Source organism: Erinaceus europaeus, chromosome 21, assembly GCF_950295315.1.
Source record: "Erinaceus europaeus chromosome 21, mEriEur2.1, whole genome shotgun sequence".
Lineage (NCBI taxonomy): Eukaryota > Metazoa > Chordata > Mammalia > Eulipotyphla > Erinaceidae > Erinaceus > Erinaceus europaeus.
Window position 1 is genome coordinate 34,465,827 of NC_080182.1, and position 22,061 is coordinate 34,487,887.

The 22,061-nt window shown below is 47.3% G+C and overlaps 1 protein-coding gene and 1 long non-coding RNA gene across 21 annotated transcripts in view; one reads left to right on the forward strand and one right to left on the reverse strand.

The window, feature by feature from the left end:
• The window catches only part of LOC132535310 (uncharacterized), a 902,180-nt gene that overhangs the window by 429,838 nt on the left and 450,281 nt on the right, over positions 1 to 22,061 (forward strand). The window lies entirely within an intron of this gene.
• The window catches only part of LRRN1 (leucine rich repeat neuronal 1), a 46,426-nt gene that overhangs the window by 10,846 nt on the left and 13,519 nt on the right, over positions 1 to 22,061 (reverse strand). For 10 of the 20 annotated variants that reach the window (XM_060180812.1, XM_060180800.1, XM_060180799.1 and 7 more), the window contains exons 2-4: positions 3,475 to 3,528; positions 2,778 to 2,888; positions 937 to 1,181 (exon numbers count right to left, since the gene is read on the reverse strand). The exons of 1 other annotated variant lie outside the window; for it this stretch is intronic. The gene's annotated coding sequence lies outside the window, so the exon portion shown is untranslated. The remainder of the gene's footprint in view (positions 1 to 936; positions 1,182 to 2,777; positions 2,889 to 3,474; positions 3,529 to 22,061) is intronic. 9 more of the 20 variants (XM_060180813.1, XM_060180807.1, XM_060180804.1 and 6 more) reach the window with 4 other exon arrangements.

Sequence of the window (22,061 nt, forward strand, 5' to 3'; positions counted from 1 at the left end):
AATACTATGGTAGCTTGAGTGGTAACACAGCAGAGATATTTGAGAGGGCGATTCTAGTTTTGAATGGAGTCGTAATGTGAGCAAAGCATCATGAAACAGTATCACAGCTACAGAAATACCTTCTGTGAAGGAGATAGTCCATCAGTGTGGCAGACATCACTAGTGTTTTCCTTTCAAGAAATTGCCACAATCACCCCAACCTTCAGCACCTTCCATCTGATTAATATGAAAAGGAAACTCACTGGAGGACCAGGTGATGTGAGTAACATTTTTAGCAAGAAAGTCTTCTCTCTCATTGCCAAGGCCTTACTGTTCCAGGATGATTTTTTTCAGATAGATAGAGAGATAGAAAGATATCTATATCTATATCTATATCTATATATATATCTAATCTATATCTATAGAGAGAGACAGCACCAAAGCTTCCCAATGCTGTGGGAGAAGGCTTCACAATAAAATACTTTAAAATTAAGCTATATATGCTGGCTTTTTATTAAATGATACACACTTAATAAATTACAGTACAGTGTAAATAACTTTTACCTCTTTTAGCCCACTGTAGAAATAATCCTTGAAATATAGTCTTACTTTTATCTCTTTTAAAAGACTTAGTTTGCATGGGGAGATAGCTCAGCTTGTTAGAGCACCAACTTGCTTGACTGAGGCCCCGGTGGCCAGAAGTTCAATTCCTGTCATCAGTGCATGCCAGAGCTGAGCAGTACTCTGGTCCTCTCTCCATCATCTTTCTACTTCTCATATACAAGTTCTGTGCTCTACTATTTACACTCCTGCACTGCTGGTGGGAAATAAAATTAGTCCAACCTCTGTGGAGAGCAGTCTGGAGAACACTCAGAAGGCTAGAAATGGACCTCAACAAGGGCAACAAAAGGGAGTAAATAAATATTTTAAAAAAAATAAAAAAAGAAATGGACCTACCCTATGACCTGGTGATCCCTCTCCTGAGAAGATATCCAAAAGAATCCAGTATTCCCATTCAAGGAGACCTACCTAAGTTCATAAAGAACCATTTTTAGCAGTCCAAATGGAAGTAAGCCAGGTATTCAGTATCAGATGAGTGGCTAAGAAAGCTGTGGTTTATATACACAATGGAATACTACTCAGCTGTTAAAAATGATGAACTCATTTCCTTTACATCATCTTGGATGAAGCTTGATGGAATCCTATTAAGTAAGATAAGCCAAAAAGAGAAGGATGAATCACTTACAGGTGGAACTTAAGGATGAAATCACTTACAGGTGGAACTTAAAAAGAACGGTAAGGAAAAGACACAAAGTAAAACTTGGCCTAGGTTTGGTGTATTTCACCAAAGCAAAGGAGTCTGGAGAAGGAAGGCAGAGAGGTGGTGGATGGGGGTCTAGGTCCTGGTGTGTGACGGTGGAATGGGACTTATGTTGGGGTGAGAGTATTTTGCAGACACCTATCACAAGGAGATGAGAAATTGTAGCCATGTGTCAATATAACTGTTCTATAAATCATGGGCCCCAATAAAATGGTAAAAAAATTTTTCTCAACATCACTAAGCACAAAAAAAATGCAGATTTAAATCAAAACATGATGTAACATCATACCCCTAAGTCTGGCCACCATCAAGAACAGAAAATGAGTGCTGGAGAGGGTGCAAAGAAATTGAAACTGTCTATTACTGGTGGGAATATACAATGGTGCTTTACAATGGCAAACAACAACAACAAAAATATAGAGTGACCACTGATCCAGCAATCTGAGTTCTGGGCATATATTCAAAAGAGTCCAATGCCTAATCCCCAAGAGATATTCACACACCAGTTCAAATTGCAGTACTTACTATAATGATGATGTGCAAATAGCCTACATGCCCAGGGATGGAGAGGTGGGGGAAATGTGATATATATTTTAAAAATCAAGTATTATTCAGCCTTAAAAAGTGAAGACAAACTGTGACAAATGCCATGTGAACCTTGAGGATATGCACCAGTGACATGGGACAGTCACAAGAGCCTATGGTATATGGACTCCTATGGTATATCTAAAGTAATTCAACATCAGATAAACAGAGGGGACAGGTAGTTACCAAGAATCACACAAAAACATGGCCACATTTAATATTTTTGGCCTGTATACTTGAAACTAGGAGATGTTAAATATGTAATGGTTCTGATCACAATGGTCCATTTATAATTCAGATCAACTTTTACCACACTCATACAAATGAACTGTCTTAAATTTTGCAACAAATGAGAAGTAACTGGCAGAGATTAAAAATAAATGAAATTGCTTTGTTCTATTGCTGACTGGACCAAGCCTGCTAATTACCAGAATGATGTTCCATAAACAAGTCTGGCAGTTTAAAGAAAACAATCCCTTAGATAACAAGCCACGACAATAAAGGGCCAGAATTGGCAAGGGATGCACTTCAAAGAAGCCCACAAACAATTATATAATTACATTTGACACTTCCTTTTCCAGAAAGTTAGCATTGGGACTCTCTGCTCTGAATATAAAATTCCAAAGGAAATGGACAACATGGTCATCATCCTTGGTGGACTTGGCACTGACCCCCTCCTCCCCATGGAATCATGTCAGATGGGACACTATTGGATAGCTTTAACAATAGCACAATATAAACATTTGGTAAGACTTTGGCTATGATTCTACTCCTCTAAATTAAGCTCTTTTTATTGACAATGAAAGAGATCATTTGATTCAGACTATTACAACAGAGAAAAACTCATTAAAGAGGAGCATCTTAAAGACACATAAGAGGAATGAGCTGTTACAGAGACAGGTCAGTGAATCCTTCATGGGTCTTCAGAGGCTCCTGTGGAAGACTAGAAAGGGTCTTATCTCAGTATGGATTGGGAAGAGTGGTCCTTTGCAGTTACCAGTTTCTGAAACATAAAGGGGTGGAGAAATTAATTTATTTTTACTAAGCTACCGCTGCATTGGAACATACCTTTTGGTGTACACCATTAAAAACCAAACATTTGTATGTGCTATATTTAGTTCACCAGTAACAGTCCAATTCTATCCTTCATCATACATCCTTTCTTCAATTTATGTACCCTCTCTCTCCCTTCTGACAACCACTCACTGGTCTTATAGTCTAAAATTTTATTTGTTTCATGCAGGCCACTTCTTCTTCTTCTAGCGTTTGCCGTAAAGGCCACTTCATTTGTTTCTCTCTTTCTCTCCTACACAAGCAAAATCATACAGTGTTCATCTTTCTCCATAATAGAGCACAATTCCCTCTGGGTCAGTCAAGGTTGTTGCCAATGGCAGGGTTTCATCTGGATTTATAACTGTTATAGATATATGCTGTGTCTTATTTATCAATCCATCAGTGGACGGGCACTCTGGTTTTGTTTGCTTGTTTGTTTGTTTTAGCTCTTAGCTATTGTAAATAACCTGTGCATTAAGTCATTATGGAATTGGGCAAAAGAAATATGCAACTGGGGAGATCAGGAAGTAGCTCACCTCGTAGAGTGCACACTTTACTGGATTAGAGTCCTTGGACACCATACAGAGCACCTGTACAGGGAAACACCATCAATACTCGAATAGTGTGAGGTGTCTCCCCCACCCCCTTATCTTTCTCCATCTCTTTCTTTCACCCTTTATGCAAAAAAAAAAGCAACCACACAAACTTGATGGTTCTGTGAACTCTAGCTTTACTAAAACCCAGATCACTATTAATTTGTAGAAGGAATTCTGTCCCCAGAGAATTAACTGAGTTGAATTCAGGTTCTGATTCCATTACAGATGTGTTTGCTACCTTGCACAAAGGATGTAAATTTTCTGTGTCTCAGTTTCCATAGCAAACAGAAAGCTGAGTATATATACATATTTCCTATGAAGATTAAGATAACAAAATAAAATAATCTGCACACAAGTTTTCAGCCCAGATAAAAAAAAAATAAAGGAAATGAAGCCTCTATAACTTGCTCAAGGCCACAGAACTGAATTTAAAGCCAGGCCTAGCTCTGTAGAAGACAGACTCTTACTTTATCCTAGACACCTGTTTCAGAAAATCCCAGCCTTTGTAAATCAAAGTTCAGAGGGATTCTTCTGCATGTCTGCTTCATGAGTGCAGTTTGGCTTTTCACACCCACGCCAAGAAAGTAACTAGAGGGACAGTTTATACTGAGACACTTTATCTTGTAATCAGCACTGCAGGACCAGGGGACAGCATACTTAAACAGAAGTCCCATTTCTCAAGACATTCCCCAAAGATACATAAATTTGGATGAAATACTAGCTCAGGAAATATTTGGGGGTTGATTCGGATAACTGGAAGAATGCTTTTTCTGTGCATTGTGTACATGATGTGAATTGGGTACCAAAGAATGTACACAGAGAAGTCAGTGTCATAGCAAGATTTTTCTCTTCCTTTTGGGGGATTCAAATTTGAATTCTTCATTGTTGTGGTTCTAGTACCTGTGAGCTGGTAATATTCAGGATGGATTTGTGTTTGATAATTTGCTTTTTGACATGGGTTTTAATTGAGCCTTTGATATTTGCTCTCTGAATTTGTAATATTCTGAATTCCAATAGTAATAACTTGTTGAAATATTATAGAAATGGTAATACTAATAATGATAACAACTTTTTTCAAACAACTGACATGCCCAAGGGTTTTAAGATTTGTTCATTCCTGTCTCCCTTTAGTCCTGCAAAGTGAGAATGAAAAAAAAAAGATTTTATTTTAATGTTTACATAACTTAGAGAGAGAGAGAGGGAGAGAGATCCCAAGACCAGAGCACTACTCAGCCCTGACTTATGGTGATGCTGGGAATTGGAGCTGGCTCCTAGGAGCCTCAGGTATGAGAGTCTTTTGCAGAACCATTATGCTGTCTCCCCAGCCCATGAAAATGTACTTTATAAGAATGGTGGAAGAACTAGAGTGTGATATTAAGCTCCAAGTCTTTGGCACATGGTCTGGCACAGGGCAAGTGCTTAGTGGTGATTACTGACAGGCTGGAGGTCTCATGCTGAATGGGAGTCTTTGTGTGGTCACTGAAGATGAACAACAGGAAAGGGTAGAAGGTGCCTTGTGTGATATTTCAACTGCAGACTGTGGCAAGGGCCTGGCCTGTGGTCTTCTAGCAATATCTTTGGAGAGTGCAGGTGGAGTCAGAGCAAGCTGAGAGCAGTCTTTATGGGCGTCCACTTATTTCCCTGGGGAGAGGAAGAAAGCTTCGCAAATGTATTCTGGAGGCTGGATATGCGGGGACCATTCTAAATAACATCAGTTTCTTGCACTTTCATCTGGCCCCTGACCTCTTCTGACTCACAGATTCCTTTCTCCAATCATTTTCCAGAGTTATGTATGCTCCCTGTACACATGTCATTCTAAGGGAAACATCCTGAAGTGTATGGTGATGGGAGCTTGTGTGGAGAGGTGCATCAGTCTCCATAGTTCATTAGGAATAATGAAGTGTGCCCCTCTGCGAGGGCATAATGGAATGTGCTGAGACATTTTTATGTAAGGGCCTGCTCCTGAGAGCCCCCCCATCTCTCTCTCTCTCTCTCTCTCTCTCTCTCTCTCTCTCTCTCTCTCCCTCTCCCTCTCCCTCTCCCTCTCCCTCTCCTTCTCTTTCTCTCTAATAGCCAGCCTAAAGCATATATGTAAGTGTGCATATGTGAGGCCTTGGCAAATGACAAAAGGGAAAAAGGGAAAGTCAGGTTCAGAAAAAGTGGTCAGAACCAGGATAATATCCTGGCACTATGGCTGGTGATTCCCCCCCACCCCCTGGGCTTGGTTTCCTGGTTGTCAGAGGGGACAATCACACGTGCCCCATGGCAGTGCTATGAGGACGAAATGAGAGCATGCTCCGAGCCGTGCTGGGACACAGCCCCAGCTTCACAAATGTGCATTCCTTGGGCATTCTCAACTTAGAACATGAGAGTTAGGCACTGAAAATCCAACATGGAAGAGAATGTGTTTCTGGAAAATTACACGAAACAGACAGTACCCTCCATCACGTCCCACAGTCTTCCAAAAGGCCTCCGATCAAAATCAGATTTCTGGAGATGGCAGTGAGGGTGAAGAAGCCAGGAGCAGTTTCAGTTCTTGAAGACAGTACAGGTTCTCCCCCAAGTGACTGGAGCCTAAAACATCACAGTGCAGTTCTAAGGATGCCTCAACTCTTTGTCAAATGACTTGGCATCCTCTCTCCCTCAGTCAAGTAAAGAACAAGCTTCTAGAACACTAAAGAGATTTCTAAGCAAAGGGACAAACAATATTTTTGTAGTTTGGTTTACACTAAGTCTTACAGGAGAGCTTGGTAGGTGCTAAGAATTATATTTTATTTTAACATAAAATATAGGTGCATAGGCCAGAGCCCTGCTCTCTCAGACCCAACAATGGGGAGAACTCAGAAAAAGCATAATCCCATGACTCTCTTCAGTGCCTACCCCCCACCCCAACTCACTTCCAGGATGTATTTGCAAAGGCAATATCATTTTGGAAGTGGGAAGAAAGTCACACCTTTATTTTAAAGAGACAATGCTAATTAAATCTTTGTATACTATTACTCTAGGATTTCAACCTTACGGCTTAATGGGAAGGCTCCTTTAAAGTATCACCATGTTGAAAGCCTTCTTTAAGGTATCACCAAGTTGGGGGCTGGGTGGTGGTACACCTGGTTGAGCACATATGAGCACCATGTGCAAGGACCCAGGTTCAAGCCCCCAGTCCCCACCTGTTGGGGAAAAGCTTCACAAGTGGTGAAGCAGGGCTGCAGGGGTCTCTCTGTCTCTCTCCTTCTCTATCTCTCCCTTCCTCTCAATTTCTTGCTGTTTCTACCCAATAAATAAATTTTAAAAAATTAAATAAAGGTGTCGCCAAGTTGAAAAGTCCATATACCTCTCACACAAAAAGAGGCTGAATGGCATCCTCAGTTTTCCATTTCTATTGTCACAAAAAAAAGTCTTATAAATGAGTTAAATTCTTTGGGTCTGTCTTCTCTGTCTGTTCTGTGTCTCTCTCTGCCTCTCATCTTCTATCAAGAAAAAGCAAAAAGAATAACATAAATTCTAATCTAAAAAAAGAAATATAAAGTAAAACAAGGATGGGCATTTACCAAAACTTTTACATACAGAACTCAATTACCCTGGGTGCAGAGAAGTGAGCTATAAGAAAAGCACATTCAAGTGTTGGCCCAAAGAGATAGGAGCATCCTTCCCAAAGAAGAAAGTGCCTCCTCGCTGTGCCCATGGCTAGTTTTGCCAGTGCTAGTTTTGGTCAGGCTCACTGTGGAGCTGTCTGGGCTGAACTTAGAATCAAAGCAGTCGGTCCTCTCGTAACATCTTACTTCCCACTCTGCAGTGTCCCTATTTTTATTGATGGCAAAGTGGAGACTCAGAAAAAGGCAGTGATCTGCCACAGGCTTTAGAGTCCAGAGAAATTCTGTACAAATCTGGGCATCCAAGGCCACTGCCCAGATCTCTCCTGCTTCCGCCCATGTGGGCAGGTCAACAGTCCCTGCCAAGATGTCAAGATGGAGGGTGTTGGGGTGGGAGTCACTTGCAGGGGCCCTGAGTCTGTCGTATGCACAATTTGCTGGGGAGGCCAGGCTCTGGTCAGTCAAACAGAATAGACTCAATAAACAAATAGAAAACTTAACTGAATCAGGCATGGTAAATGCACATGCACAAAGCTAAAGGACTGGAGTAAAGATCCCAGTTCTAGCCCCTGGCTCACTTCACAAGCAGTGAAGCAGGTCTGCAGGTGTCTATCTTCCTCTCCCTCTCTGTCTTCCCCTCCTCTCTCCATTTCTCTCTGCCCTATCCAACAACCACAACAGCAGTAACAACAACAACAACAAGGGCAACAAAAGTGGGGAAAAAATGGCCTCCAGGAGCAGTGGATTTGTAGTGCCAGCACTGAGGCCCGGCAATAACCCTGGAGGCAAAAAAAAAAAAAAAAAAAAAGGAAACTCAACTGAGTCAAGTAAACTGTGCTTCTCAGGTACCCAACAGCAACAGCAACAGCAATTTTAGACTTGTAATTATCGCCAGTCATTCTGAATGGCTGCTGCACTGGGCAGATACAGACCGATGCTTTTAAGAGCCTTGCTCTCCTTTTAAACACAACTTACAGCAACTAAGACCTAGCAGCCTGCACTAGTGTTTATCCCTGAATTCTCTCAGCCCTAGACCAAAACTGCTTCCTTCCACTGTTTTGAAGATTATGCTGTTTGAGGAATCTTAATCTGTGGTCGGTGCTTGAAATTGTTCTTAAACTTGCAATTCTACAGGCACAGGCATCAGGCCCAGAAAAATAATGTTTCCCATGTAAATTACTTGTAGGATTCAAAGAAGTTTGTTCTTTCTTCTCCTCGTCTTCCTCCTCCTTTTTAACTTTCTTGTAAGAAATGTGCTCTTTGCATGGCTATGATCACAAAGTAGCAATTTAACGTTATTGAATTGGGAAACTGAAGGAAGGCTACAGGCAGACCAACAGCTGGGCTGTTCCCATTGCTCCTGTTTGGACCAAGTGCACAGATAGAAAAAACTACTACGAAATCAATTGATTCGTCTTTTTATAGATTATTTTAATTCCTCTTCTGTAGTATATCTATGCGAAATAATTGCTTTGTAATTACACGATTTAATGTCAAACAACTGCAAAATCTTTAGTCTGACTGCCTTTGTATGCCTAGGAGACTTGGTTTCATTACTCTTTCTTAAGTACTTCCCAGTATATGGCTTAGTATTTTCACTGCAGACAGCTATCATCATGCATTGCTTAGGAAGGCTGCAAAAGGAACAGGATTCTACCATGATTCTTGACTATCCCTTCAAAACTACAGAAAGAACACTGAGGACTAGACTCATCAAGATTTTCCCAAGAAGTACCAAAACAGAGGCTGCTAAAACCAAGCCATGGTTTCTGCATGTAACCAAGTCAACCAGTTCCATTGGACTTTCTCAGACCTGTCTTTGCTCTTAAGTAGAAAGAATAAACTCAGTCTGCGGCGGTGAAAATGACTTTGCACCAGTGCGAGGTCCTGAGCTTTACCCTTGGCACCGCAGAAGCCCAAGTGATGCTATGATTCTTTTTTTCTCTTGTTAATAAATAAAATATTGTAAAACATACAAAGTAAAAAGTTTGAATAGTGATCAGCTACAGCTATGTGCATGACCAAGATTTAAGCCCGTGCACCATCTGAGAGGTTCTATGGCACTGGAAGAAGCTCTGGTACTGTGGTGCCTCCTCCTCCTACTCTCTGCCCTCTTCTCTCCATCAGAATGAACAAGTGGCCCAGGGCAGAGAAATCCTGCATGTGCAGGGCTCAGACTCCACAAGAAAATACAAGGCAAGCATCTTCACATTCCTATATGTTGCTGCTTTCTTTGCCAGAAGAGAGCCCTGTACCATTTTTATTACATTTCTAGTTCAGCTGTCACCTTTATTAACAGCCTGACATTTTAACTTAATTTTTATTTAAAAAAGTCATGGCCTCAAGATGGATGAATATATATGCTTTTAACTCAGATGTAGTGATATTTCTCTGGAGTTTCACTGCTTAGAATTCACCAATTAGGAGACTAGGTGGTATTTAAACTTTAGACTGAGAAAATGTCAAGAACATATTCCTTCCACATAGAAATCTTCCTTTCAAACTGGGAGACCAAGAGGTGGAAATGTGCATATCCTTAGCATAAAAGTCGCTGCCACTCAAGACTCAGACAGTGGTGTTTGGGGGAATAGCAGTGTTTACCCTTCTACTTGACAGACCTCCAGTACTTTCTTACTACAGAGTGCCATCTTTGGAAAAAGGAGCAAAATAAAGCCATCTGTCCCAGAACTCTTAAAATACACTAGGGTTCAAGTTCTTTTTCTAAACTATTTTTATATGATTGTTCTAATAAGGACTTACAGAATCCGATTCTCAACACTGGGAGAAAACGAACAGTGCAGAATGTGCTTGCCTGTTCAGACCTTCCTTCTGAGGGTGTGGGGAGCCCAGTGGCTAAGGAAGAAGGGTGTCACAGTGGCTGAAAGAAGATGCCATTGGGGGCAGAGGAGGGCACAGAGCACAAGAACAATGCAGAAGGGGTGATAGACCTGCCTTCTCACCACACCCATAAAGAGAAGAGGTGAATATTCTCATTTTACAAGCAGTCTTACTATTCAGAGACAGACTTGTTAGAGTCCTCATAGCTAACTGGGGAAAGAGCTGAGACTAACCCCAAAGTGGTAGCATCCTGAATCTAGAAGTCTTGCACTGGGTGATACTTCTACCGCCTCTCCTTGACCATCCAATCAGTATTGAGGGCTTGCTGCAGTTTTCTCAGGCACACCACAGAAAAACCCACAAGTAGAATAAAACCTTGGTCAGCCAGGAGACTAGGCCCAGGGAAAGTGACTGAAGGCTTCCTTGAAAGCTTTTAGTTTTAATATTTTAAAAAGATTTTAATGAATTGTTTTTAACATATCATTTATTTATTTAGGCCACAGGCAGAGAAGGAAATAGAGAGGGAAGAAGGAGATAGCAAAAAGAGAGACACCTACAGCACTGTTCTAACACTCATGAACCTTCCTTTCTGCTGATGGAGACTGGGGGCTTGAACCTGGGTCCTTGAGCATGGTAATGTGTGTGCTCAACCAGGTATGCAAGGTGCATAGTTCTAATATTTAATAATCATGTTCTTGCCTCTGACAAAATTGGTTATTTTTCAAATTATGATATTTTTCTTAAAAGACCCTCATAGTGAACTCATATTGGGAAAAAATAACCTAAAGCCTTCCTTATTTCTGCTAGTTGTTCCCATTTTTCCCAAAAGTGGATTCCAGAGGGGAAAATCCTAGTTAATAAGGATTTCTGATCATCAGGTTTTCAGATTGTTTTGGTAAGTTAGAATCAGGTGAAAACTAGCCCCGAGTTTGCAAGAATTTCTTATTACAGATTCTCCTCACTGTCCCTGTGCTCTCCTGTGTTAGTGCACACTTGAAACTAATGGTCCAGTACTCCAAGTGCTCTGGACGGAGGTGACCTGGCTGCCATAAATCCACCAGAGCACATTAGTGGGATGGTCCTTAATTACACAGTTTAGGCTTTGCGTAATCAAATGGTGCCACGGAACAGCTGAGAACATTAAAATGCCAGCAGGCATTATAAATCAGTGTCTCTATAATCCACATGCTCTATTAAATAAAAAGTAAAAGAATATCTCTAGTTGAATATCCATATGGTCATTCGCTGCCATTTAAATAACCCAATACTATTGTAAGATCATTTTATTATTTCCTGGTTTTCTAATAGAAATTATAGTTACTGGGGTAGGAGACAGCTCGTCTAGTAGGGTGCTATGCCATACCATGCTAGGGACCTCTGGTTGGAATACCATCACCACATGGGAGCTTCAGGGGACTGGGGGAAGCTCCATGGGTGGCAGAGGAGTGCTGTGGTGTCCTTTCTTCTCTTTTCCTGTCTTTCTTTCCTACCTAAAAGTAATTTTAAATGGAGTGAATAGTTAGTTTGGAAGTGATCAGAATCGCCCATGCACCAGGCCACAGTGCCGCAAACAACAACACATGAAGAAAAGGAAGAGAAAATACAGGGACTGCTTGAACGCAAAACAGGAATCATTTCTTTTCTTCTTCTTCTTCTTCTTCTTCTTCTTCTTCTTCTTCTTCTTCTTCTTCTTCTTCTTCTTCTTCTTCTTCTTCTTTATTTATTTATTTTTTGATGAAGCAAAATTAAAATTCTCTTAGGAAGCTTGATATTGATAGGGTTATTGCTTATTAAAATGCATTTCCGAATAAGTTGTAAGGCAACCTTACCTATGATTAGCATACACCTTAAATGTTTTCTATAGACTTTTAGGATTCAAGGAAAACAATTTAAACCCTGGAATATTCAGAGTTATAATAGTGAGGAGATATAATTCCCCAACAAAGAAATTTAAAAAATTTAAAAAAATAGGAGATAGAAATGGTAGTATATTATTCAATCTATAGTTAAATGAGGATATTGAAGACACAATTTGAAAACAAGACCATCTTTCCTTGGAGAATTAAACAATGGAAAATATTAAGCTTTGGCACCTTGGTAGAAAGATATAGTCAATTAGCTTACTTCAGCTTCAGGGCATTTAACTCTTAACAGTTCTAACTAGAACCCCTGTTAGCACTCAGTGGGGTAAGAAGTATTACCATTAACCTGTGGGGTTTTTTTTTTGTTTTTTTTTTTTTCTTTTTGGACTACCATTCCTTCCCAAAGGCCCACAGGAATGAGATGGTCTGGAATCATTTATAGAGACTCTCTTCAGAGTAAGGCATGGTTCTAGGGGTAGTGACAGGGACAGCAGAATGTCCCAGATGGACAGGAAGTTGCAAACTAAGCATGGGAGTCCTGCGCCAACCTGAATATTTCTCTCCAAATTCAAGTTCAGAGACATCTTGTTAGTAGCTACAAAGTGGCCATGATGGGAGTATTTACACCACAGAAATTGGCAAGCACTACAAATCACGCTTCTTTTTGGAGAATTAAACACTCATACACCACTGTGAGAAAGGCACCAAAGGAAGAGAACTGTGACAAATACATGCAATGGGATGTAAGACCTGCCAAGACAAAGAGGCAGGCTGGTGGTTAGCTATAAAGGGTTTTTAGCACTTCACTAGCTGATTATCCTTGTCAGAGGCCAAGCAGAAAACAGATGGCACATTCATAAGACTGAACAAAGAGGTTTTTTTTTTTGTTTTTTTTTCCTAACATGGACCATTTACAAGGCCTGAAGAAGGCTTGAGTCAGCTCACAAAGAATGATAGAACTCCCTGAGCTAGCTTCTGCAGGAAGAAGGAACCAGTGAGAGACCAGATGGTGAAGGACCCATGGATACAATATATAGGCATTTGATTCCCAGAACTCAGTGCAAAATGGTATGCAGAGTGGGTCTGGAGGGGAGTGGCGGATGTCCAGCATCCCCACAGCCCATGAGGACCACTAGATGACTCAGTTAAGGAAATGATGAGATCATTTCTGTAATTCAAAGATGAACACACTGTGTGGAGACAGATTGGAAAAAGAACATAATGGGTCCATGAAACCCACTGAGAAACACTAACACTAAGCTAAGTAAGTGGTGGTTAGAACTAGATTTGGAGTTGTGGGGAAGGCACAGGGGAGAGAGGGCCAGACTGGAGATACTAGAGGATGGGAACTAGAGAAATATCAATGAGATATAGATGGAAACTAGAGAAATATCAATGACACATGGATGGAAACTAGAGAAATATCAATGACACATGGATGAGATGTGGAGAAAGGGGAAGGAGAAGTTAAAAACAGTGCCCAGATACTGAGTGAGGAGGAGGATGCATTCCCAAAACAAGTTGGAGGCAGGCAAGAGCAGAAGCACCTCTTGGAAGTGGGACATGTCCACTTGACTGAAGGGAGGCTGGGAAGAGGGAGGCTGCAATGCTGCTCCCTCTCCTGGGATATCTGACAGGTGGGGCTGTTGTTCTGCAGATGGCTCAGGTTCTGGATCCTGGAACCATGGCTTCCTCTCCTCTCAACCTTCAGTAGCAGTGACATTTAGGCTGAAAACACCCAACAACGTATGGGAAACATAAGACCGGAATTTGGGAATGAGTTCTGGTTAGAGAGAAATTTCATTTTTTTAGAACTAGAACATAACACAGAAGCTTCCTTCAGTGCAGTAGGGGCAGGGCTCAAATCTGGGTCACATGCATGGCCAAACAGCGCCCTATTCAAGTAAACTATTTTGCCAGGCCAAGAGAAATGTGCAAGTTGGGGCAGGGTGAGAGAACATAATGGTTATGCAAAGAGATTCTCATACTTGAGGCTCCAATGTCTCAGGTTCAATCCCTCGTATCACCATAAGCCAGAGCTGAGCGATGCTCTGGTAAAAAGAAACAAAGAAAAAGGGGAAGAAAGAAAGATGAAAGTCAGGGCAGGTGGTGGCACACCGAGTCGAGCGCACATGTTACAGTGCACAAGGATCCAGGTTCCGGCCCTTGGACCCCATTTGCAGAGGGCAGGTGGTGGCACACCGAGTCGAGCGCACATGTTACAGTGCACAAGGATCCAGGTTCCGGCCCTTGGACCCCATTTGCAGAGGGCAGGTGGTGGCACACCGAGTCGAGCGCACATGTTACAGTGCACAAGGATCCAGGTTCCGGCCCTTGGACCCCATTTGCAGAGGGCAGGTGGTGGCACACCTAGTCGAGCGCACATGTTACAGTGCACAAGGATCCAGGTTCCGGCCCTTGGACCCCATTTGCAGAGGGCAGGTGGTGGCACACCTAGTCGAGCGCACATGTTACAGTGCACAAGGATCCAGGTTCCGGCCCTTGGACCCCATTTGCAGAGGGCAGGTGGTGGCACACCGAGTCGAGCGCACATGTTACAGTGCACAAGGATCCAGGTTCCGGCCCTTGGACCCCATTTGCAGAGGGCAGGTGGTGGCACACCGAGTCGAGCGCACATGTTACAGTGCACAAGGATCCAGGTTCCGGCCCTTGGACCCCATTTGCAGAGGGCAGGTGGTGGCACACCGAGTCGAGCGCACATGTTACAGTGCACAAGGATCCAGGTTCCGGCCCTTGGACCCCATTTGCAGAGGGCAGGTGGTGGCACACCTAGTCGAGCGCACATGTTACAGTGCACAAGGATCCAGGTTCCGGCCCTTGGACCCCATTTGCAGAGGGCAGGTGGTGGCACACCTAGTCGAGCGCACATGTTACAGTGCACAAGGATCCAGGTTCCGGCCCTTGGACCCCATTTGCAGAGGGCAGGTGGTGGCACACCGAGTCGAGCGCACATGTTACAGTGCACAAGGATCCAGGTTCCGGCCCTTGGACCCCATTTGCAGAGGGCAGGTGGTGGCACACCGAGTCGAGCGCACATGTTACAGTGCACAAGGATCCAGGTTCCGGCCTTGGACCCCATTTGCAGAGGGCAGGTGGTGGCACACCTAGTCGAGCGCACATGTTACAGTGCACAAGGATCCAGGTTCCGGCCCTTGGACCCCATTTGCAGAGGGCAGGTGGTGGCACACCTAGTCGAGCGCACATGTTACAGTGCACAAGGATCCAGGTTCCGGCCCTTGGACCCCATTTGCAGAGGGCAGGTGGTGGCACACCTAGTCGAGCGCACATGTTACAGTGCACAAGGATCCAGGTTCCGGCCCTTGGACCCCATTTGCAGAGGGCAGGTGGTGGCACACCTAGTCGAGCGCACATGTTACAGTGCACAAGGATCCAGGTTCCGGCCCTTGGACCCCATTTGCAGAGGGCAGGTGGTGGCACACCTAGTCGAGCGCACATGTTACAGTGCACAAGGATCCAGGTTCCGGCCCTTGGACCCCATTTGCAGAGGGCAGGTGGTGGCACACCTAGTCGAGCGCACATGTTACAGTGCACAAGGATCCAGGTTCCGGCCCTTGGACCCCATTTGCAGAGGGCAGGTGGTGGCACACCGAGTCGAGCGCACATGTTACAGTGCACAAGGATCCAGGTTCCGGCCCTTGGACCCCATTTGCAGAGGGCAGGTGGTGGCACACCTAGTCGAGCGCACATGTTACAGTGCACAAGGATCCAGGTTCCGGCCCTTGGACCCCATTTGCAGAGGGCAGGTGGTGGCACACCTAGTCGAGCGCACATGTTACAGTGCACAAGGATCCAGGTTCCGGCCCTTGGACCCCATTTGCAGAGGGCAGGTGGTGGCACACCGAGTCGAGCGCACATGTTACAGTGCACAAGGATCCAGGTTCCGGCCCTTGGACCCCATTTGCAGAGGGCAGGTGGTGGCACACCTAGTCGAGCGCACATGTTACAGTGCACAAGGATCCAGGTTCCGGCCCTTGGACCCCATTTGCAGAGGGCAGGTGGTGGCACACCTAGTCGAGCGCACATGTTACAGTGCACAAGGATCCAGGTTCCGGCCCTTGGACCCCATTTGCAGAGGGCAGGTGGTGGCACACCTAGTCGAGCGCACATGTTACAGTGCACAAGGATCCAGGTTCCGGCCCTTGGACCCCATTTGCAGAGGGCAGGTGGTGGCACACCTAGTCGAGCGCACATGTTACAGTGCACAAGGATCCAGGTTCCGGCCCTTGGACCCCATTTGCAGAGGGCAGGTGGTGGCACACCGAGTCGAGCGCACATGTTACAGTGCACAAGGATCCAGGTTCCGGCCCTTGGACCCCATTTGCAGAGGGCAGGTGGTGGCACACCGAGTCGAGCGCACATGTTACAGTGCACAAGGATCCAGGTTCCGGCCCTTGGACCCCATTTGCAGAGGGCAGGTGGTGGCACACCTAGTCGAGCGCACATGTTACAGTGCACAAGGATCCAGGTTCCGGCCCTTGGACCCCATTTGCAGAGGGCAGGTGGTGGCACACCTAGTCGAGCGCACATGTTACAGTGCACAAGGATCCAGGTTCCGGCCCTTGGACCCCATTTGCAGAGGGCAGGTGGTGGCACACCGAGTCGAGCGCACATGTTACAGTGCACAAGGATCCAGGTTCCGGCCCTTGGACCCCATTTGCAGAGGGCAGGTGGTGGCACACCTAGTCGAGCGCACATGTTACAGTGCACAAGGATCCAGGTTCCGGCCCTTGGACCCCATTTGCAGAGGGCAGGTGGTGGCACACCTAGTCGAGCGCACATGTTACAGTGCACAAGGATCCAGGTTCCGGCCCTTGGACCCCATTTGCAGAGGGCAGGTGGTGGCACACCGAGTCGAGCGCACATGTTACAGTGCACAAGGATCCAGGTTCCGGCCCTTGGACCCCATTTGCAGAGGGCAGGTGGTGGCACACCTAGTCGAGCGCACATGTTACAGTGCACAAGGATCCAGGTTCCGGCCCTTGGACCCCATTTGCAGAGGGCAGGTGGTGGCACACCTAGTCGAGCGCACATGTTACAGTGCACAAGGATCCAGGTTCCGGCCCTTGGACCCCATTTGCAGAGGGCAGGTGGTGGCACACCGAGTCGAGCGCACATGTTACAGTGCACAAGGATCCAGGTTCCGGCCCTTGGACCCCATTTGCAGAGGGCAGGTGGTGGCACACCGAGTCGAGCGCACATGTTACAGTGCACAAGGATCCAGGTTCCGGCCCTTGGACCCCATTTGCAGAGGGCAGGTGGTGGCACACCGAGTCGAGCGCACATGTTACAGTGCACAAGGATCCAGGTTCCGGCCCTTGGACCCCATTTGCAGAGGGCAGGTGGTGGCACACCTAGTCGAGCGCACATGTTACAGTGCACAAGGATCCAGGTTCCGGCCCTTGGACCCCATTTGCAGAGGGCAGGTGGTGGCACACCGAGTCGAGCGCACATGTTACAGTGCACAAGGATCCAGGTTCCGGCCCTTGGACCCCATTTGCAGAGGGCAGGTGGTGGCACACCGAGTCGAGCGCACATGTTACAGTGCACAAGGATCCAGGTTCCGGCCCTTGGACCCCATTTGCAGAGGGCAGGTGGTGGCACACCTAGTCGAGCGCACATGTTACAGTGCACAAGGATCCAGGTTCCGGCCCTTGGACCCCATTTGCAGAGGGCAGGTGGTGGCACACCTAGTCGAGCGCACATGTTACAGTGCACAAGGATCCAGGTTCCGGCCCTTGGACCCCATTTGCAGAGGGCAGGTGGTGGCACACCTAGTCGAGCGCACATGTTACAGTGCACAAGGATCCAGGTTCCGGCCCTTGGACCCCATTTGCAGAGGGCAGGTGGTGGCACACCTAGTCGAGCGCACATGTTACAGTGCACAAGGATCCAGGTTCCGGCCCTTGGACCCCATTTGCAGAGGGCAGGTGGTGGCACACCTAGTCGAGCGCACATGTTACAGTGCACAAGGATCCAGGTTCCGGCCCTTGGACCCCATTTGCAGAGGGCAGGTGGTGGCACACCGAGTCGAGCGCACATGTTACAGTGCACAAGGATCCAGGTTCCGGCCCTTGGACCCCATTTGCAGAGGGCAGGTGGTGGCACACCGAGTCGAGCGCACATGTTACAGTGCACAAGGATCCAGGTTCCGGCCCTTGGACCCCATTTGCAGAGGGCAGGTGGTGGCACACCTAGTCGAGCGCACATGTTACAGTGCACAAGGATCCAGGTTCCGGCCCTTGGACCCCATTTGCAGAGGGCAGGTGGTGGCACACCTAGTCGAGCGCACATGTTACAGTGCACAAGGATCCAGGTTCCGGCCCTTGGACCCCATTTGCAGAGGGCAGGTGGTGGCACACCTAGTCGAGCGCACATGTTACAGTGCACAAGGATCCAGGTTCCGGCCCTTGGACCCCATTTGCAGAGGGCAGGTGGTGGCACACCTAGTCGAGCGCACATGTTACAGTGCACAAGGATCCAGGTTCCGGCCCTTGGACCCCATTTGCAGAGGGCAGGTGGTGGCACACCGAGTCGAGCGCACATGTTACAGTGCACAAGGATCCAGGTTCCGGCCCTTGGACCCCATTTGCAGAGGGCAGGTGGTGGCACACCGAGTCGAGCGCACATGTTACAGTGCACAAGGATCCAGGTTCCGGCCCTTGGACCCCATTTGCAGAGGGCAGGTGGTGGCACACCTAGTCGAGCGCACATGTTACAGTGCACAAGGATCCAGGTTCCGGCCCTTGGACCCCATTTGCAGAGGGCAGGTGGTGGCACACCTAGTCGAGCGCACATGTTACAGTGCACAAGGATCCAGGTTCCGGCCCTTGGACCCCATTTGCAGAGGGCAGGTGGTGGCACACCTAGTCGAGCGCACATGTTACAGTGCACAAGGATCCAGGTTCCGGCCCTTGGACCCCATTTGCAGAGGGCAGGTGGTGGCACACCGAGTCGAGCGCACATGTTACAGTGCACAAGGATCCAGGTTCCGGCCCTTGGACCCCATTTGCAGAGGGCAGGTGGTGGCACACCTAGTCGAGCGCACATGTTACAGTGCACAAGGATCCAGGTTCCGGCCCTTGGACCCCATTTGCAGAGGGCAGGTGGTGGCACACCTAGTCGAGCGCACATGTTACAGTGCACAAGGATCCAGGTTCCGGCCCTTGGACCCCATTTGCAGAGGGCAGGTGGTGGCACACCGAGTCGAGCGCACATGTTACAGTGCACAAGGATCCAGGTTCCGGCCCTTGGACCCCATTTGCAGAGGGCAGGTGGTGGCACACCGAGTCGAGCGCACATGTTACAGTGCACAAGGATCCAGGTTCCGGCCCTTGGACCCCATTTGCAGAGGGCAGGTGGTGGCACACCTAGTCGAGCGCACATGTTACAGTGCACAAGGATCCAGGTTCCGGCCCTTGGACCCCATTTGCAGAGGGCAGGTGGTGGCACACCTAGTCGAGCGCACATGTTACAGTGCACAAGGATCCAGGTTCCGGCCCTTGGACCCCATTTGCAGAGGGCAGGTGGTGGCACACCTAGTCGAGCGCACATGTTACAGTGCACAAGGATCCAGGTTCCGGCCCTTGGACCCCATTTGCAGAGGGCAGGTGGTGGCACACCTAGTCGAGCGCACATGTTACAGTGCACAAGGATCCAGGTTCCGGCCCTTGGACCCCATTTGCAGAGGGCAGGTGGTGGCACACCTAGTCGAGCGCACATGTTACAGTGCACAAGGATCCAGGTTCCGGCCCTTGGACCCCATTTGCAGAGGGCAGGTGGTGGCACACCGAGTCGAGCGCACATGTTACAGTGCACAAGGATCCAGGTTCCGGCCCTTGGACCCCATTTGCAGAGGGCAGGTGGTGGCACACCGAGTCGAGCGCACATGTTACAGTGCACAAGGATCCAGGTTCCGGCCCTTGGACCCCATTTGCAGAGGGCAGGTGGTGGCACACCTAGTCGAGCGCACATGTTACAGTGCACAAGGATCCAGGTTCCGGCCCTTGGACCCCATTTGCAGAGGGCAGGTGGTGGCACACCTAGTCGAGCGCACATGTTACAGTGCACAAGGATCCAGGTTCCGGCCCTTGGACCCCATTTGCAGAGGGCAGGTGGTGGCACACCTAGTCGAGCGCACATGTTACAGTGCACAAGGATCCAGGTTCCGGCCCTTGGACCCCATTTGCAGAGGGCAGGTGGTGGCACACCGAGTCGAGCGCACATGTTACAGTGCACAAGGATCCAGGTTCCGGCCCTTGGACCCCATTTGCAGAGGGCAGGTGGTGGCACACCGAGTCGAGCGCACATGTTACAGTGCACAAGGATCCAGGTTCCGGCCCTTGGACCCCATTTGCAGAGGGCAGGTGGTGGCACACCTAGTCGAGCGCACATGTTACAGTGCACAAGGATCCAGGTTCCGGCCCTTGGACCCCATTTGCAGAGGGCAGGTGGTGGCACACCTAGTCGAGCGCACATGTTACAGTGCACAAGGATCCAGGTTCCGGCCCTTGGACCCCATTTGCAGAGGGCAGGTGGTGGCACACCGAGTCGAGCGCACATGTTACAGTGCACAAGGATCCAGGTTCCGGCCCTTGGACCCCATTTGCAGAGGGCAGGTGGTGGCACACCGAGTCGAGCGCACATGTTACAGTGCACAAGGATCCAGGTTCCGGCCCTTGGACCCCATTTGCAGAGGGCAGGTGGTGGCACACCTAGTCGAGCGCACATGTTACAGTGCACAAGGATCCAGGTTCCGGCCCTTGGACCCCATTTGCAGAGGGCAGGTGGTGGCACACCGAGTCGAGCGCACATGTTACAGTGCACAAGGATCCAGGTTCCGGCCCTTGGACCCCATTTGCAGAGGGCAGGTGGTGGCACACCTAGTCGAGCGCACATGTTACAGTGCACAAGGATCCAGGTTCCGGCCCTTGGACCCCATTTGCAGAGGGCAGGTGGTGGCACACCTAGTCGAGCGCACATGTTACAGTGCACAAGGATCCAGGTTCCGGCCCTTGGACCCCATTTGCAGAGGGCAGGTGGTGGCACACCTAGTCGAGCGCACATGTTACAGTGCACAAGGATCCAGGTTCCGGCCCTTGGACCCCATTTGCAGAGGGCAGGTGGTGGCACACCTAGTCGAGCGCACATGTTACAGTGCACAAGGATCCAGGTTCCGGCCCTTGGACCCCATTTGCAGAGGGAAAGCTTCGCGAGTGGTGAAGCAGTGCTGCAGGTGTCTCTCTGTCTCTCTCTCCCTCTCTACCTCCCCTTTCCCTCTCAATTTCCGACTGTCTTGATCCAGTAAATAAATAAATGCAATAAAATTTTTTTCAAAAATTAAAAAAAAGAAATGTGAAAGTTTATCTCATAAAGGTTTAGCAGAAGACTGAAAATCTGGAGAAGTATTAAGGATGCAAGGGGAGCCATCGAGAGAGATACCGCCACAAAGTTCAGCACAAGTAAGGATAGCTCTGTATCTTATGGAAAAAATAGGTGACTACTCCACCATCTCCTTTGATAGTGCCTGAATTTAGTTATCTGCCAATACCAACATAACGCTAAAGCAAATTATTACAGAGGCAGCATGCTCAGCCAGTGTTGAAATAATCTCTGTCTTATGAACCAGAATAATTGAGATCAGGCAGAGAAGTAGATATCTGCAGAGGACAAATCAGTAACAAGAACATTGTATGTTCATTAGCACCCTAATAGAATTAGCTGCCCCCCTAATTCTCTTGGAGGATCTTTCAGACTCAATATCAACCACTTCTTTCAAGTAAACAGTAGCCACAGGTGGCTCATTGACATTTGCACAGTGGAGGTCCTGTACTATAAAGGTACTCTGAACATGAAGTGTTTGCCTGTCCTGAAAGAGAGAGGTCTGGAGAGAGCCCCAAGTAACTACGCAAGATTTTACATTGTGTGTGGTGCAGGCAATATGTTTGTCATTAGCCAGTGTCTCTGTCAGAAGTTCATTTCCAAGGGAAAATAAAACGAAGTTTGAAGTTAAATTCCTGGGGTATGAATGGTGTGCCACTTTCACACCCATTGAGTCTTCAGTCCACTCAGAGGGAACAAAGTGGGGAGGGGCTCCTCAAATGTGCCCCAGAGCTCCTGCAGCTTGGCCTCATTAAGTATATCTGCCTTCCCTCAATTCCAGGCATCCTTTGGTGGGAAAGGAAGGTCCCACTGTGTC